The sequence below is a fragment of the Bos grunniens genome, chromosome X (assembly GCF_055505025.1).
Source record: "Bos grunniens cultivar Pamir isolate PY7600 chromosome X, Bosgru_T2T1.0, whole genome shotgun sequence".
Taxonomy (NCBI): domain Eukaryota; kingdom Metazoa; phylum Chordata; class Mammalia; order Artiodactyla; family Bovidae; genus Bos; species Bos grunniens.
In genome coordinates, this window is record NC_141194.1 from 98,736,518 (window position 1) to 98,755,338 (window position 18,821).

Sequence of the window (18,821 nt, forward strand, 5' to 3'; positions counted from 1 at the left end):
CCAGGGGATATTCCTGACCCAGGGATTGAACCCACATCACCTGTGGCTCCTGCATTGCAGGCAGATTTTTTACCACTGAACCACAGGGGAAGCCCCAGTCAATATTCCTCCTCCTCCAAAACTTGCCTGATAGGGAGTGACATATAGTCCCATGTTTCAGAGTATACTAGAGAAAACTTTTAATTAAAGTTTGAAAATACATTATTAGTTAGCTTTGACTATGATTGGTACAAAATGAAAGAGGTTTGTAACTATTTATTTATTTGTAGTTGTTTACTTATATTCTAGGCTGATTCCTTTAAAACTATTTAATGTATTTATAAATATATTAATTATGATTACATTAATTTATTTATTTTACTCAGTAATTGTGTTTAACTTCAGTTCTTAAAATAGCAATTTTATTAATTTTTAAAACTAATGTATGTAACATTTTTATTTCAGTTTAAACCTCTGTTAAATTTTATGATTTGTAGTTCAAATGTAGACCTATATCATTCAGTTAAGTTCAGTCGTGTCCGACTCTGTGACCCCATGAACTGTACCACACCAGGCCTCCCTGTCCATCACCAACTCCCGGAGCTTACTAAGACTCGTGTTCATTGAGTCTGTAATGCCATCCAACCATCTTATCCTCTTTCGTCCCCTTCTCCTCCCACCTTCAATCTTTCCCAGCATCAGCGTCTTTTCAAATGAGTTAGTTCCTCGCATTAGGTGGCCAAAATATTGGAGTTTCAGCTTCAGCACCAGTCCTTCTAATGCATATACAGGACTGATTTCCTTTAGGATGAACTGATTTGATCTCCTTGCTGTCCAAAGGACTCTCAAGAGTCTCCTCCAACACCACAGTTCAAAAGCATCAATTCTTATGCACTCAGTTTTCTTTATAGTCCAAGTCTCATATCATTACATGACTACTGGAAAAACCATAGCTTTGATTAGATGGACCTTTGTTGGCAAAGTAATGTCTCTGCTTTTTAATAAGCTGTCTAGGTTGGTCATAACTTTTCCTCCAAGGAGCAAGCATCTTTCATGGCTGCAGTCACAATCTGCAGTGATTTTGGAGCCCCCTCAAATAAAGTCTGTCACTGTTTCCATTGTTTACTATATCACTATTGGTGACAATATATTCTGAAGCTGATAGAAAATCAAATTGGGAAAGAAAGATCTCATAAGAATTGAAAGTGTATTCTAAAACTATCAAGTGACAGAAACATTACAGCATGTGTGAAAATGAATGTATACTTCAAAATCTGAGCTGAAGTAAATATAACAATGTTACATGTGCTGTGCTGTGCTGTGCTTAATCACTCAGTTGTGTCCAACTCTTCATGACCCCATGGACTGTAGCCCGCCAGGCTGCTCTGTCTATGGGGATTTTCCACACAAGAATGCTGGAATGGGTTGCCACATGCTCCTTCAGGGGATGTTCCCAACTCAGGGACTGAACCCAGGCCTCCCACATTGCAAGCAGATTCTTTACTGTCTGAGCCACCAGGGAAGCCCATGTTCCGTACTTGACTGAAATATATTGGTGGCCTTTGAGGGTAATAATAAACATTAGCAATCAACAAAAATATCCCAATCTCTTTATGTAGTGAATAGTAAAGTTTTTAACTGTGCATAATCAGCATGACATTTTGCAACTTTAATAATTAGCTCAAGTTCAAAACAATATTCCTCCAAATTGTTGTCTGTCTTCAACTCCTAGTTGAGTTTTCCTGTGGAAGAAGATAGTCTTTGAAGTCACTGAAGCTCTGCAAGAATGATGATGAAAATTTAGTCATTTATATTTAACAAAACAGATATTTCGAGTGCCACTATCTTTGCAAGCTTTATTGAAATCCTTAGATGTCTTCTTTTTCCCAAGTTCTAAATGAACAATATGCTACCAACTTAACTAAGCAATAGTGTATGCTTTCATGAATTGTCAAATAGCTGAAGTACTCTTTTAGTGGAAAATATTTTTCTTTTGCCTGTGCTAGCTAAAGAGTGTGGTATACATAGTAAACATAGTCCCAGGGCTGGGACTAACTCACTGTGTGACTTTAGGAAAGCTGCCTTCTCAGGTTCTCTGGGTACCCATTTGTGAAATGAACAGGTTGGACAAGTCAATCACTTCAATTCTTTTCAGTACTAATATTCTATGACTATATTGTTCAGTGTTTCAGATGATAGGTGGCCATCAAGTAATAATGAGAATCTCTCTCAATTAAAAATTTCATGGTTTGATCACAAAATAAAAAACAAGAGCACCACACAAAACAGATATATAGTTTAATGAGTTATTGTAAGTGGAGCAGGTGTGTACCCACCATCTGGTTCAAGAAATAAAACACTGACAACCTCCCCCATGAACATTTTCATGTGCTGCATCTCAATATCAGTTTCATCTTTCTTCCTCTTCAAAATAACCACTATCTTCACTTTTAAAATACTTAGTCATTCTCTTGCATTCATTCAATTCAATGGTTATCTATACTTTGTAAATCAACTTTATTGATGCATGATTTGCTAATGATAAAATGCACTTATCATAAGTGTTTGGTTGCTTTTAACGAATGTATGTACTTATGTAACCAGCAGCCAAATCCTTATGTAGAACATTTATTTTGATAGAGCCTAAATGATTTCTTTTTACTCTTTTGCAATCAGTTTACCTCCCTTCTCCATTCTCAGTCCCAGGCAATCTCTGTTCTCTTTGAGAACATTCTATGTGAAAGTCACTGTTTCAGAGAGTAAAATAATGAATTCATCCAGGCTTTTCCATCAAGAAACTTGTAAGACAATTGCCATTTCTATTTTTCTCACCAATGTATCACCTAACACCAAGTATTGTTTAGTTGTCAAGTTGTGTCTGACTCTTTTGCAACCCCATAGACTGTAGCCTGCCAGGCTTCTCTGTCCATGGGATTTTCCAGGCAAAAATACTGGAGAGGGTTGCCATTTCCTCCTCCAGGGAATCTTCCTGACCCGGGGATCAAAGTTGCATCTTCTGCATTGGCAGGTGGATTCTTTACCATTGAACCACCAGGGAAGCCCAACACCAAGTATCAGTTCAGTATAGTTCAACTGCTAAGTCATATCCGACTCTTTGCGACCCCATGAATTGCAGCACGCCAGGCCTCCCTGTCCATCACCAACTCCCGGAGTTTACCCAAACTCATGTCCATCCAGTCAGTGATGCCATCCAGCCATCTCATCCTCTGTCGTCCCCTTCTCCTCCTGCCTCCAATCCCTCCCAGCATCAGAGTCTTTTCCAATGAGTCAACTCTTCATATGAAGTGACCAAAGTATTGGAGTTTCACCTTTAGCATCAGTCCTTCCAAAGAACACCCAGGATTGATCTCCTTTAGAATGGACTGGTTGGATCTCCTTGCAGTCCAAGGGACTCTCAAGAGTCTTCTCCAAACCACAGTTCAAAAGCAACAATATTTCGGCGTTCAGCTTTCTTCACAGTCCAACTCTCACATCCATACAAGACCACAGGAAAACCATAGCCTTGACTAGATGGACCTTTGTTGACAAAGTAATGTCTCTGCTTTTGAATATGCTATCTAGGCTGGTCATAACTTTCCTTCCAAGGAGTAAGCGTCTTTTAATTTCATGGCTGCAGTCACCATCTGCAGTGATTTTGGAGTCCAAAAAAAAAAAAAATAAAAATAAAGTCTGACACTGTTTCCCCTGTTTCCCCATCTATTTCCCATGAAGTGATGGGACCAGATGCCATGATCTTCGTTTTCTGAATGTTGAGCTTAAGCCAACTTTTTTGCTCTCCACTTTCACTTTCATCAAGAGGCTTTTTAGTTCCTCTTCACTTTCTACCACAAGGGTGGTGTTATCTGCATATCTGAGGTTATTGATATTTCCCCCAGCAATCTGGACTCCAGCTTGTGCTTCCTCCAGCCCAGCATTTCTCATGATGTACTCTGCATATAAGTTAAATAAGCAGGAATAGCAAATGTCAATAACAACTACTCAATAAATATCTATAAAATGACAGTTCAGGGAGTCTACAGATAAATACACAGTAGAATGTTACAAAAACTATAAGAATGAAACAAACAAAAGTTTTACATTAGGCAAAACATAAAATACATGACAGCATTTCCCCAGTGGCTCAGTGGTAAAGACTTTATCTGTCAATGGAGGAGACACAAGTTCTATCCCTGGGTTGGGAAGATCTTCTGAAACAGGAAGTGACACTCTCTCCAGTATTCTTGCCTGGAAAATTCCATGGACAGAGGAGCCTGGCAGCCTATAGTCCACGGGATCACAGAGTTGGATGTGACTGAGCACACACACACACTCAGACACACATGCACAAAATACAGGAAAGATTTGAGGTAAGGCTTAAAAAATAGATGGAAGCTTATATAATGAACAGCTTTGAAAATTATACTCTTTTTCTTTATTTCTAAGTAGTGGGACAATCATTGAAACTTACGGACAGGGAAGTGATATAATTACATTTATACTTCAGGAAGATGAAATATGTGGCAGGGTATAGGATACATCAGAAAGGAAGAGACAGTTGGCAAAGACTAGCAAGGAGATAATTATGGTTGCCCAGACATGAAATCGGAGACAGCAATGGCACCCCACTCCAGTACTCTTGCCTGGAAAATCCCATGGACGGAGAAGCCTGGTAGGCTGCAGTCCATGGGGTCATGAAGAGTCGGACATGACTGAGTGACTTCACTTTCACTTTTCACTTTCATGTATTGGAGAAGGAAATGGCAACCCACTCCAGTGTTCTTGCTTGGAGAATCCCAGGGACGGGGGAGCCTGGTGGGCTGCCGTCGATGGGGTCGCAGAGAGTCGGACACGACTGAGCGACTTAGCAGCAGCAGCAGCAGCAGACAGGAGATAATGAGGGACCAAACTTTGTAGTAGGAGAGGATTTTGAGAAGATGCACTCTATAGACCATTGTTCCTACCATACAGAAATCTTCTCCACTGAGTGGCCATTTTTTTCTTCAACTAGAAGAATACTGGGTAAAACTATGAACATTTTTCTAATTCAGTAGTTTTACATCTATGCTGTTGTTGTTGTTCAGTTGCTAAGTCTGGTCTGATTCTTTGTGACCCCATGTATTGCAGCATGCCAAGCTTCCCTGTCCTTCACTGTCTCCTGCAGTTTACTCAAACTCATCTCCATTGAGTCAGTGATACCATTCAACCATCTCATCCTCTGCCACCCTCTATTCCTCCTGTCCCTAATCTTTCCGAGCATCAGGGTCTTTTCCAATGTCAGCTCTTTGCATCAGCTGGCCAAACTATTGGAACTTCAGCTTCAGCATCAGTCCTTCCAATGAATATTCAGGGTTGATTTGCTTTACAGGGTTGATTTGATCTCCTTACTGTCCAAGGGACTCTCAAGTGTCTTCTCCAGGACCACAATTTGAAAGCATCAATTCTTTGGTGCTCAGCCTTCTTTATGATTCAACTCTCATATCTGTACATGACTACTGGAAAAACCATATCTTTGACTATACTGACCTTCATCGGTGAAGTGATGACTCTGCTTTTTTATATACTGTTGAGGATTGTCATGGCTTTTTTTTTTTCCCCCAAGAAGCAAGCATCTTTTAATTTCATGGCTGCAGTCACTGTCCACAGTGATTTTGGAGCCTAAGAAAATAAAATCTGCCACTGTTTCCACTTTTTCCCATTCTATTTGCCATGAAATTATGGGATCAGATAGAATGATCTTAGTTCTTTGAATGTTGAGTTTTAAAGCAACTTTTTCATTCTCCTCTTTCAGCCTTATCAACAAGCTCTTTAGTTCCTCTTCACTTTTTGCCATTATGGTGATATTATCTGCATAACTGAGGTTATATATATTTTTCTGGCAATCTTGATTCCAGCTTGTGATTCATCCAGTCCAGCATTTTGCATGATGTAATCTGCATATAAGTTAAACAAACAGGGTGACAGTATTCAGCCATGTCATACTCCTTTCCCAATTTTGAACCAGTCAATTGTTCCATGTCCAGTTCTAACTGTTGCTTCTTGACCTGCATACAGGTTTATCAGGAGGCAGGTAAGGTGGTCTGGTATTCTCATATCTTTAAGAATTATAGCTATAGTGCATATCTAGTTTCTCAATGAAAATATTGGTGTCATTTTCTTTTCTAGCTATATAGGCTGCAGATATATACCATGACACACTTGCAGACTCCCCAAGGATTTTCCCTTAAACATAGTAATGAATTATGAAAATTCTTCCTGTATTTGCCAAAATTTTACAGTGTGGCATTTCAGAAATTTGTATCCCCTTCCCCCTGAAATAACCTCTTTTTTTCAATCTTGTAAAATCCGGGTAAGTTACTTAACCTATATGAGTCTCCGATTTTTTTTTTCTATTTATAAAATGTAAATGATATTTTCTAACTTAGAGAGCTATTTAAAGATTAAAATTATTCTTCTAAAGTGCTGAGCCTGCTGAGCAGCATGTTTTGCATATAGCAAAAGCTCAGGAAATCTTAAATACTATTGATATTATTATTATTTTTTTTCACTGTTAATCATGTAGCAAAAACAATTCACACAACTTCTATTAGTATGAGCACAGCATGTAAAGAATTGGGCATTGGTAATCAAGTCTCTTTGTTCTCAAAATTAAAATTCTCATCATCAGTGGAGCTAAAATATACCTCGTAATGATCACTGTCTTTTGTTTAGAGGAAATATGTCAGGGTAATAGTCACAGTTATTTTTTAAAATAACTTCGTTTACTTTTGGAAGATAGAGAAAATGAGAATATTTACGTTTTTTTCTCTTTTCCCTGTGCTTCTAGTTCTCTCATTGTCATCTGTTCATTTTCTCCTTTTGTGACAAACAGGTTGGTGTCAAGTTTGAAAATCAGTTTTCTAGAGCTATTTCTTAAAACACAGATTTTTCATGACTTGGATAGAGGTGGGCTAGTTCAATATCTCATGAAATCAATTGGAATTCCTCTGAATATAATAATGCTTTTTTTTGGACTCACTAATGCACTTTATTTTATTTTTTTAATTTATTTATTTATTTTAATTGGAGGCTAATTACTTTACAATATCATAGTGGTTTTTGCCAAATATTGAAATGAATCACCCATAGGCATACATGTGTTCCCCATCCAGAACCTGGCTTCCACCTCCCTCCCAATCCCATCCTCCAGGGTCATCCCAGTGCACCAGACCTGAGCACCCTGTTTCACGCATCGAACCTGGACTGGCGATCTGCTTTACATATGGTAATATACACGTTTCAACGCTACCCTCTCAAATCATCCCACCTCACCTTCTCCCACAGAGTCCAAAAGACTGTTCTTTACATCTGTGTCTCTTTTGCTGTCATGCATATAGGGTCATCATTACCATCTTTCTAAATTCCATATATATGCATTAGTACACTGTATTGGTGCTTTCCTTTCTGACTTACTTCACTCTGTATAATAGGCTCCAGTTTCATCCACCTCATTAGAATTGATTTAAATGCATTCTTTTTAATGGCTGAGTAATACTGCATTATTCCATGTTCAAGGTCATGGGCATCGGCAGAGAGGAGCTACCTCACGTCCAAGGTCAGGAGCAACAGCTGCACTTTGCTGGAACAGCCGTGAAGAGATACCCCATGTCCAAGGTAAGAGAAACCCAAGTAAGACAGTAGGTGCTGAGAGAGGGCATCAGAGGGCAGACAGACTGAAACCACAATCACAGGCAACTAGCTAATCTGATCACACAGACCACAGCTCGTCTAACTCAGTGAAACTAAGCCATGATGTGTGGGGCAATCCAAGACAGACGGGTCATGGTGGAGCAGTCTGACAGAATGTGGCCCACTGGAGAAGGGAATGGTAAACCACTTCAGTATTCTTGACTTGAAAACCCCATGAATAGTATGAAAAGGCAAAAAGATAGGACACAGAAAGATGAATTCCCCAGGTTGGTAGGAGCACAATATGCTACTGGAGATCAGTGGAGACATACCTCCAGAAAGAATGGAGGGATAGAACCAAAGCAAAACCAGCACCCAGTTGTGGATGTGACTGGTGATAGAAGCAAGGTCTGATGCTGTAAGAGCAATATTGCATAGGAACCTGGGATGTTAGGTCCATGAATCAAGGCAAGTTTGAAGTGGTCAAACAGGAGATGGCAAGAGTGAATGTCGACATTCTAGGAATCAGCAAACTAAGATGGACTGGAATGGGTGAATTTAACTCAGATGACCATTATATCTACTGCTGTGGGCAGGAATCCCTTAGAAGAAATGGAGTAGCCATCATAGTCAACAGAAGAGTCTGATATGCAGTACTTGGATGCAACCTCAAAAACTACAGAAATGATCTCTGTTTGTTTCCAAGGCAAACCATACAATATCATGGTAATCCAAGTCTATGTCCCAAACAGTAACGCTGAAGAAGCTGAAGTTGAACGGTTCTAAGAAGACCTACAAGACCTTTAAGAACTAACACCTAAAAAAGATGTCCTTTTCATTATATGGGACTGGAATGCAAAAGTAGGAAGTCAAGAAACACCTGGAGTAACAGGAAAATTTGGCCTTGGAGTACAGAATGAAACAGGGCAAAGGCTAATAGAGTTCTGCCAAGAGAATGCACTGGTCATAGCAAACACCCTCTTCCAACAACACAAGAGAAGACTCTACACATGGACATCACCAGATGGTCAACACTGAAATCAGATTGACTATATTCTTTGCAGCCAAAGATATAGAAGCTCTATACAGTCAGCAAAAATAAGAATGGGAACTGACTGTGGCTCAAATCATGCACTCCTTATTGCCAAATTCAGACTTAAATTGAAGAAAGTGGGGAAAACCACTAGACCATTCAGGTATGAACTAAATCAAATCCCTTATAATTATACAGTGGAAGTGAGGAATAGATTTAAGGGACTAGATCTGATAGACAGAGTGCCTGATGAACTATAGATCGAGGTTTCTGACATTGTACAGTAGAGAGGGATCAAGACCATCACCAAGAAAAAGAAATGCTAAAAAGTAAAGTGGCTGTCTGAAGAGGCCTTACAAATAGCTGTGAAAAGAAGAAAAGTGAAAAGCAAAGGAGAAAAGGAAGAATATACCCATATGAATGCAGAGTTCCAAAGAATAGCAAGGAGAGATAACAAAGCTTTCCTCAGTGATCAATGCAAAGAAATAGAGGAAAACAATAGCATGGGAAAGACTAGAGATGTCTTTAAGAAAATTAGAGACACCAAGGGAACATTTCATGCAAAGGTGGGCTCAATAAAGGACAGAAATGGTATGGACCTAACAGAAGCAGAAGATATTAAGAAGAGGTGGCAAGAATACACAGAAGAACTGTACAAAAAAATATCTTCACAACCCAGATAAGCAACCTAGACAGCATATTAAAAAACAGAGACATTACTTTGTCAACAAAGGTCCGTCTAGTCAAGGCTATGGTTTCTCCAGTAGTCATATAAGGATGTGAGAATTAGACTATAGATTCATTTTGATATATGGCAAAACCAATGCAATATTGTAAAGTTAAATAAAATAAAATAAAAAAAACCCAAAAAACTCACACACAAAAAAATTTTTAAAAAAAGTTAAAAAAAAAAAAAAAAAAGCTAAGTGCTGAAGATATTATGCTTTTGAACTGTGGTGTTGGAGAAGACTCTTGAGAGTCCCTTGGACTGCAAGGAGATCCAACCAGTCCATCCTAAAGATATTAGTCCTGGGTGTTCATTGGAATGACTGATGTTGGAGCTGAACCTCCAATACCTTGGCCACCTGATGCGAAGAGCTGAGTAATATGAAAAGACCCTGATGCCTGGAAAGATTGATGGTGGGAAGATAAGGGGATGAAGAAGAATGAGATGGTAGGATAGCATCACCAACTCAATGGACATGAGTTTGGGTGGACTCTGGGAATTGATGATGGACAAGGAGACCTAGCTTGCTGCAATTCATGGGATCGCAAAGAGTCGGACATGACTGAGTGACTGAACTGAATTGAATATTCCATTGTGTATATGTACCACAGCTTTCTTATCCATTCGTCTACTGATGGACATCTCGGTTGTTTCCATGACCTGGCTATTGTAAACAGTGCTGCGATAGACACTGGGGTACACATGTCTCTTTCAAGTCTGGTTTATTTGGTGTGTATGCCCAGAAGTGGGATTGCTGGGTCATATGGCAGTTCTATTTCCAGTTTTAAGGAATCTCCACTGTTCTCCATAGTGGCTGTACTGGTTTGCATTCCCACCAACAGTGTAAGAGGGTTCCTTTTTCTCTGCACCCTCTCCAGCATTTATTGTTTGTAGACTTTTGGATTGCAGCCATTCTGACTGGCGTGAAATGGTACCTCATTGTGGTTTTGATTTGCATTTCTCTGATAATACGTGATGTTGAGCTTCTTTTCATGTATTTGTTAGCCATCTGTATGTCTTCTTTGGAGAAATGTGTGTTTAGTTCTTTGGCCCAGTTTTTGATTGGCTCATTGATTTTTCTGGAATTGAGCTGCAGTAGCTGCTTATATATTTTTGAGATAATTCTTTGTCAGTTGCTTCATTTGCTATTATTTTCCCCCATTCTGAATGCTGTCTGTTCACAGCAATGATTTTTGATGAATGAATTATACTAAAATTTTTTCCAAACTATATATTTGCAATGCTGTTTATGAACCAGAGATAGTTATTATTTGCTATAGAAAGACATAGTTTGGGTTCATGTCATGTAAAAAAAAAAAAAAAAAAAGACAAAAGTATAGGTGAATAACCCAGGTTGTACAGACAGTCATTAAATTAACACTGTTAAGTTCTGTTTGTTTCTTAAATACAATTTTGGAGAATATCAGTTATGGATAATTTAAAAACATTAGAGTGAGCTAATTATGCAAACTTTCATGGTCAATTTCAACTTGCATATGTTAATATTAAGTGCAATTTGATTTCTACACATTTATTATAATTGTGTATGATTTATCGGTGATGATTATCCCAGCAAGGAAAAATCAAAAATTAAAAGAAAATGAAATATACATATTTAATATTCAAAGTCCGTATTAACTCTAGTCTCCCTTTTGAGACTATATAATAAAGGTAAAATGCCACAATAAAAGCTTGGGGAACTAAATCCGATTAGGGTAGTATATTTAAAGGATAAATGAGCTCATTTTATAAGAATCTAATAAAATATCATAGTGGAAAGAAATGTTTCTTCCTCCCCATTGATGTCAATTGTCAGATTAGTTCTAGATTTTAAACTTAAATTTGTTCTTGCTGGTTTTGAAATTTTGTTTAAAGTTGAGAGTTTTTATCTTTTGTTGACCTATGCTGTCATGGATGGGATGCTTTTGATTTTGCTTCCAGCTTATATAATGGAGCTTTTCTTTTTGGAACCTGGTAATTTTAAGATTAGAATTCTTTGTTCGAAAGGAACCAACCATTGGCTGACCTCAACCCTTTTCATTTTTGATCTCAGGTTCATCTAAACCCCATGATAGCACCAAAGTCCAAAGTTTTTAAAGATACAAATTTCTTTTATTCTCTATTCTCCTTTAGAGAAAATAACGTCAACTAAAAACTCCTTCTGTCTGAAATTCTTCCTCTTTGTGTTTGAGGAAAGTTAAAATGGCTCTTAAATCTCTTTATGCAAAGGTGTTATTTCAGTGTCTTGACCCTCGAGTCTTCAGCTTCAGTTAGAGCAAGTGCTTTATTGTTAAAAGATGATTCATTCTTCAATACTAATTAATGTGGAAATTTAGTTAAAATATGTGAAATATTCTGTAATTAGAGGTAGAACTTCTAAAACACAATTTCATGATGGTCTATAATTTCTGGAAACGGATAAGAGCAAATCACGTTACAAATACAGGGTTTAAGCTTTTAAAAATAGTATATTAAACATTTTTTAAAAATATCAAAGAACTTGCTAAATAGGAAAACAGGAATGAATCAGTGTATCAGTAATCCACAGGCCTGAAGCCCACAATTCACCTGAAATTCTGTCTATTGGAACAAAAGGAAGTATAAGAGAAAAAAATTAATAGATAAACAACATCGATTCACAAGTTCCAAGATAACTATGAATGGCATTCTTTGAATATAAACAGAATAGAAGAAATGAAATAAAGAGTAATAAAAGAATACATACATTAATTCCTTTATTAAAAAAAATTAATACCATATCCCGGGTACTGTTCCAGACTCAGGGAAACACTGATAATAGTATTAAATAGTCAGACAAAAATATCTGCATTACATTCTTACATTCTTCTTGGTGCTTACATTCTTCTTGGAAAGACCTACACTAAGCAGGTTAAATAAATAAAACATAAGATATTAGAGTATGAAATGGGACAAGAAGAAAAAAATAAGTGAAGATTAAGAATTTGAGATAGTGAGGTAATTTTTTTGTTTTGGATATGATAGTCAAGAAGTTCTCACTTACCTAGAGACACATGGGCATTGATGTAATGTGGGGACATGAACCATGCTGCAGTCTATAGGAAGGGCATCCCAGATAGAGGTAATTATGAGTATGAAGACCCTTGAGTCAAGAGCTTATGAAATATGTTCAAGGAACAGAAATGCGTTTCACTCTGGAGAGAACTAGGGAAGAGTAGTAGGAGATAAGGACTTCCCTGATAGTTCAGATGGTGAAGAATCCGCCTGTAATGCAGGAGATGAGGGTTAGAATCCCAGGTTGAGAAGATCCCCTGGAGAATGGAATGGAAACCCACTCCAGTTTTCTTGCCTGGGAAATCCCATGGACAGAGGGGCCTGGCAGGCTACAGTCCATGAGATCACAAAGAGTCAGACATGACTGAGTGACTAAGTGCACACACATACACACACACACACACACACTCACACTCACACATATACTGTATGTAGGAGGTAACGTCAGAAGAAAGGAAGGACAGCTTGTGTAGTTTTGGTTGTCACAGTAAGAACTTTGACTTAATATGGAAAGCCATTGTAGGTTTTTGAGAAGAGGTGTGACAGTATCTGAAAGGTGTTAACAAGATTATAGATCATAGCTCAACATAATAAAACCTATTTATGGCAAATCCACAGCCAACATAATACTCAACAGTGAAAAGCTGAAAGCCTTCCCACTAAAATCTGGAACAAGACAAGGATTCCTAGTCTTACCACTTCTATTCAATGTAGTTTTGGAAGTCCTAGTCACAGCAATCAGACAAGAAAAAGAAATAAAACATATATATGTTGAAATGGAAGAAGTAAAATTGTCATTACATGCAGATGACATACTATATATGGGATCAGAGACAACTCTTTAATTTTTTTTTTTTTATAAAAAGAAAGAGATGTAGCCTGGTAGCTAGAGGGGAAATGGGTCAGAGAAGTTTTGTGTGTGTAATGGGAGAAGTAACAATTTATGTACCAATGGGAATTATTCCATAAAGAAGAAAAAAATTCATAATAAAAATGGGAGGATGTCCAGAGCAATGTTTTTGGATGGTAGAGTGAAGCAAAGGGCTTATTCACAGGGAGAGACATAGGCTAGGAGGATGTGTAGTCTATTTATAGAAATAGAATGGAAGTAGAATATATGGGTAGAGATAACAGTAAGTAAATAAATGTGGTGGTGAGAATACATTGAAGGTCTCATCTGATTATTTTCTCAAAGGAATAGTTAGTTTTCTCAATACAATAGGAAGCAAAGTCATCATCTGAGCATGAGGATGGGAGAACAGACACTAAGGGTTTAAGAGCAGAGCAAATATATTAATAGAATAGTCAGCTAGAAGTGTTGGGAGTGAATGCACTAGGGGAAATATGGCATGCTACCCATTCAGCATTAAGGGCTTTTGTGAGGTGGATAGTCATGAATTAAATGTGAGACCATTCAGTGTGACTGTGTGTTTCCTATGGCCATGTCCAGCTGTAGGGGTTGCAAGTATAATAAGTAGCTGGAAATTTTGATTTCATCAAGGTTTTAGTCTCACCAGCTGAGTAAAATTAAGTGAGAAAGCGAGACACTGGAGGTAAAGGGAAGACATAGAATATGCATAAGATTCATTATAGTAATTGACTTTGGAATTTAAGTTGCATCATGAGGGAAGGTGAGATTTCAAGGGGGTGATGGTCAGTGAAAAGGTTTGTGCTTCTTACTTCAATGGAATGATTATTGGGGTCAAGGTAGCAGAGGAAGTTAGGTGGAAAGATAAGAATTTGTGGCTTAATATTGGAATGTTTGAAATGAAAATTATGGAGTAATTTCAGTTATTTTAATTCTAAGATCAAACTTATAACTACGGAATTAAAGTGATTGGATAGGATGGAGGAGCAGATTCTGGGAGAGAAGAATGTCTGGAAACTGAGAGACTGATTTATTGGAACAATTTTCTAGGTGAAATTTTAAATCTCCAAGAATTATGACAATTAGTGTTTGAAGGTGGCAGTCAGGCAGGAGCTAAAGAAATGAGAGTGAGTGAACTGGAGATCTGCAGACTACTAATATAAGAGTGTAAGTAGGTGTTTTTATGGGGATAAAAAGAGTATGATCTCAAAGAGTCTAGATAATGGTAATGAGGAAGGGGTGCCACTGTCCCAACTCCAAGCCCTATGAAATGAGAATTATAGGAGCAAAACCATGTGTGTACTCTGGTTTTGTTTATTTATGAAATAATAAAATTGTTTATTTATTTGTAGTTGAATAGCTGAAATAGGGGGCTTCCCTGGTGGCTCAGATAGTAAAGAATCTGCCTGCAATGTGGGAGACCTGGGCTCAATCCCTGGGTTGGGAAGATCCCCTGGAGAAGGAAATGGCAACCCACTCGATTATTCCTACCTGGAGAGTTCCATGGACAGAGGATCCTGTGGTGCTACAGTCTATGGTGTGGCAAAGAGTCACACACAACTGAGCAACCAAACACAACAGCTGAAATAATTCATAATCTGCAATAAAAGGACATTAAAAACACTCAGACTAAAAACAGAACCTGTCCGCCAAAATTAGACATGATATTTGCCTCATATAAGACCAATTCATATACATGTGTAGAAACATGATTTATTGGGGAGTTTTCAGGGTTATTGATGAGTCAACTAAATGCTTGTAGGGAATCTGCCTAGAAGAAGAAAGCTATGCTTTTCTTTAGTTACAGTGGCTTCTACCAAAACTGTTTGGCTAGCTTTGCACTCCTGTGACAAGGTTCTCCTGAGGGTGTAAGCTAATGATTTTTTTGCCTTGTAGACAAATTTACCTGTGTGAACTTGACTGTGTCATTTAAGTTTGAGAATATCTTAACTGCAGTGCTTTCCCAAGTAGCAATTCTTGTATAAACCTCAGACTGGCTGCTCAAACCTCAATCCTGCCTACAGCTGAAGCTCTACTATTTCTAGTTTTTTTTTTTTTCTCCCTAGTTTTGAAATATTTCCACACTATTAAATATAGAATATTTGTGGACCTTTGTGGTAGCTCTCTATGATTGTGGGGGTTTTGTGGCTATTATTACTATTAAAATGTTTTATGTCTTCATTTATTGAGTACTATTTTATTTATTTCCCATTACTCTTTTTTAAATTTTTTAAAACATATTTTTTGATAAAAATGTAGTAGGAATACAATTTTATTATTATTGTATTTATTTATTTTTCTGCTTTACAATATTGTATTGGTTTTGGCATATATCAACATGAATCCACCACGGGTGTACATGTGTTCCCCATCATGAATCCCCCTCTCACTTCCCTCTCTGTACCATCCCTCTGGGTCATCTCAGTGCACCAGCCCCAAACATCCTGTATCTAGCATCGAACCTGGACTGGCGATTCATCTCTTATATGATATTTTACATGTTTCAATGCCATTCTCCCAAATCATCCCACACTCTCCCTCTCCCACAGAGTTCAAAAGAGTGTTCTATACATCTGTTCATCGCAGCACTGTTTATAATAGCCAGGGCATGGAAACAACCTAGATGTCCATCAGCAGATGAACGGATAAGAAAGCTGTGGTACATATATACAATGGAGTATTACTCAGCCATTAAAAATAATACATTTGAATCAGTTTTAATGAGGTGGGTGAAAATGGAGCCTATTATACAGAGTGAAGTAGGCCAGAAAGAAAAACACCAATACAGTATACTAATGCGCATATATGGAATTTAGAAAGACAGTAACGATAACTGTGTATGCGAGAGAGCAAAAGAGACACAAATGTATAAAACATATTTTTATTGAGTTTTTACTGAAGTATAATTGACATACTGGAGACTTCCTAGGGGACCAGTGGTTAAGACTCCATGCTGCTGACTCAGGGAGTGCATGATTGATACCTCTTCAGGGAACTAAGATCCTGCATGCTGCAGGGCACAGCCAAAAAGATTAAAAAAAAAAAAGATAAAAATGTGTATATATATAAACAATTTACCAAAAAATCTGTTAACTGACATATAGGACTGTGTAAGTTTATAAGGTGTACAACATAATGACTTGACACATATATTATGAAGTGATTATCACAATAAATTTAGTGAATATTTGCTGCGCGGGCACAGGAGGGCCTAGAGGAGCTATCCCATGTTGAAGGTCAGGAAGGGGGGCGGTGAGGCAATACCCCTCATCTAAGGTAAGGAGCAATGGCTGCACTTTGCTGGAGCAGCTGTGAAGAGATACCCCACGCCCAAGGTAAGAGAAACACAAGTAAGACCATAGGTGTTGCAAGAGGGTATCAGAGGGTAGACACACTGAAACCATACTCACAGAAAACTAGTTAGTCTAATCACACTAGGACACAGCCTTGTCTAACTCAATGAAACTAAGCCATGCCAGTGGGGCAATCCAAGATGGGCGGGTCATGGTGGAGAGATCTGACAGAATGTGGTCCACTGGAGAAGGGAATGGCAAACCACTTCAGTATTCTTGCCTTGAGAACCCCATGAACAGTATGAAAAGGCAAAATGATAGGATACTGAAAGAGGAACTCCCCAGGTCAGTAGGTGCCCAATATGCTATTGGAGATCAGTGGAGAAATAACTTCAGAAAGAATGAAGGGATGGAGCCAAAGCAAAAAGAATACCCAGCTGTGGATATGACTGGTGATAGAAGCAAGGTCTGATGCTGTAAAGAGCAATATTGCATAGGAACCTGGAATGTCAGATCCATGAATCAAGGCATATTGGAAGTGGTCAAACAAGAGATGACAAGAGTGAATGTTGACATTCTAGGAATCAGCAAACTAAAATGGACTGGAATAGGTGAATTTAACTCAGATGACCATTATATCTACTACTGTGGGCAGGAATCCTTCAGAAGAAATGGAGTAGCCATCATGGTCAACAAAAGAGTCCGAAATGCAGTACTTGGATGCAATCTCAAAAACGACAGAATGATCTCTGTTAGTTTCCAAGGCAAACCATTCAATACCACAGTAATCCAAGTCTATGCCCCAACCTGTAATGCTGAAGAAGCTGAAGTTGAATGGTTCTATGAAGACCAACAAGATCGTTCAGAACTAACACCCAAAAAAGATGTCCTTTTCACTATAGGTGACTGGAATGCAAAAGTAGGAAGTCAAGAAACACCTGGAGTAACAGGCAAATTTGGCCTTGGAATATGGAATGAAGCAGGGCAAAGACTAATAGAGTTTTGCCAAGAAAATGCACTGGTCATAGCAAACACCCTCTTCCAAAAACAGGAGAGAAGATTCCACACATGGACATCACCAGATGGTCAACACCAAAATCAGATTGATTATATTCTTTGCAGCCAAACATGGAGAAGCTCTATACAGTCAGCAAAAAGCAAGACCAGGAGCTGACTGTGGCTCAGATCATGAACTCCTTATTACCAAATCCAGACTTAAATTGAAGAAAGTAGGGAAACCCACTAGACCATTCAGGTATGACCTAAATCAAATCCCTTATGATTATACAGTGGAAGTGAGAAGTAGATTTAAGGGACTAGATCTTATAGACAGAGTGCCTGATGAACTATGGAATGAGGTTCATGCCATTGTACAGGAGACAGGGATCAAGACCATCCCCATGAAAAAGAAATGCAAAAAAGCAAAATGGCTGTCTGGGGAGGCCTTACAAATAGCTGCGAAAAGCAGAGAAGTGAAAAGCAAAGGAGAAAACGAAAGATATAACATCTGACCACAGAGTTCCGAAGAATAGCAAGAAGAGATAAGAAAGCCTTCTTCAGCAATCAATGCAAAGAAATAGAGGAAAACAGCAGAATGGGAAAGACTAGGGATCTCTTCAAGAAAATCAGAGATACCAAAGGCACATTTATTGCAAAGATGGGCTCGATAAAGGACAGGAATGGTATGGACCTAACAGAAGCAGAAGATATCAAGAAGAGGTGGCAAGAATACACAGAAGAACTGTACAAAACAGATCCTCACGACCCATATAATCTCAGTGGTGTGATCACTGACCTAGAGCCAGACATCCTGGAATGTGAAGTCAAGTGGGCCTTAGAAAGTATCACTACAAACAAACCTGGTGGAGGTGATGGAATTCCAGTTGAGCTATTCCAAATCCTGAAAGATGATGCTGTGAAAGTGCTGCACTCAAAAGTCCAGCAAACTGGGAAAACTCAGCAGTGGCCACAGGACTGGAAAAGGTCAGCTTTCATTCCAAACCCTAAGAAAGGCAATGCCAAAGAATGCTCAAATTACCGCACAATTGCACTCATCTCACATGCTAGTAAAGTAATGCTCAAAATTCTCCAAGCCAGGCTTCAGCAATATGTGAACCGTGAACTTCCTGATGTTCAAGCTGGTGATAGAAAAGGCAGAGGAACCAGAGATCAAATTGCTAACATCCGCTGGATCATGTAAAAAGCAAGAGAGCTGCAGAAAAA

General features: G+C 38.4%; 1 pseudogene; it reads left to right on the forward strand.

Moving 5' to 3' along the window:
* LOC147340957 (uncharacterized) overlaps positions 1–18,821 on the forward strand; it is a 137,966-nt pseudogene that overhangs the window by 39,566 nt on the left and 79,579 nt on the right.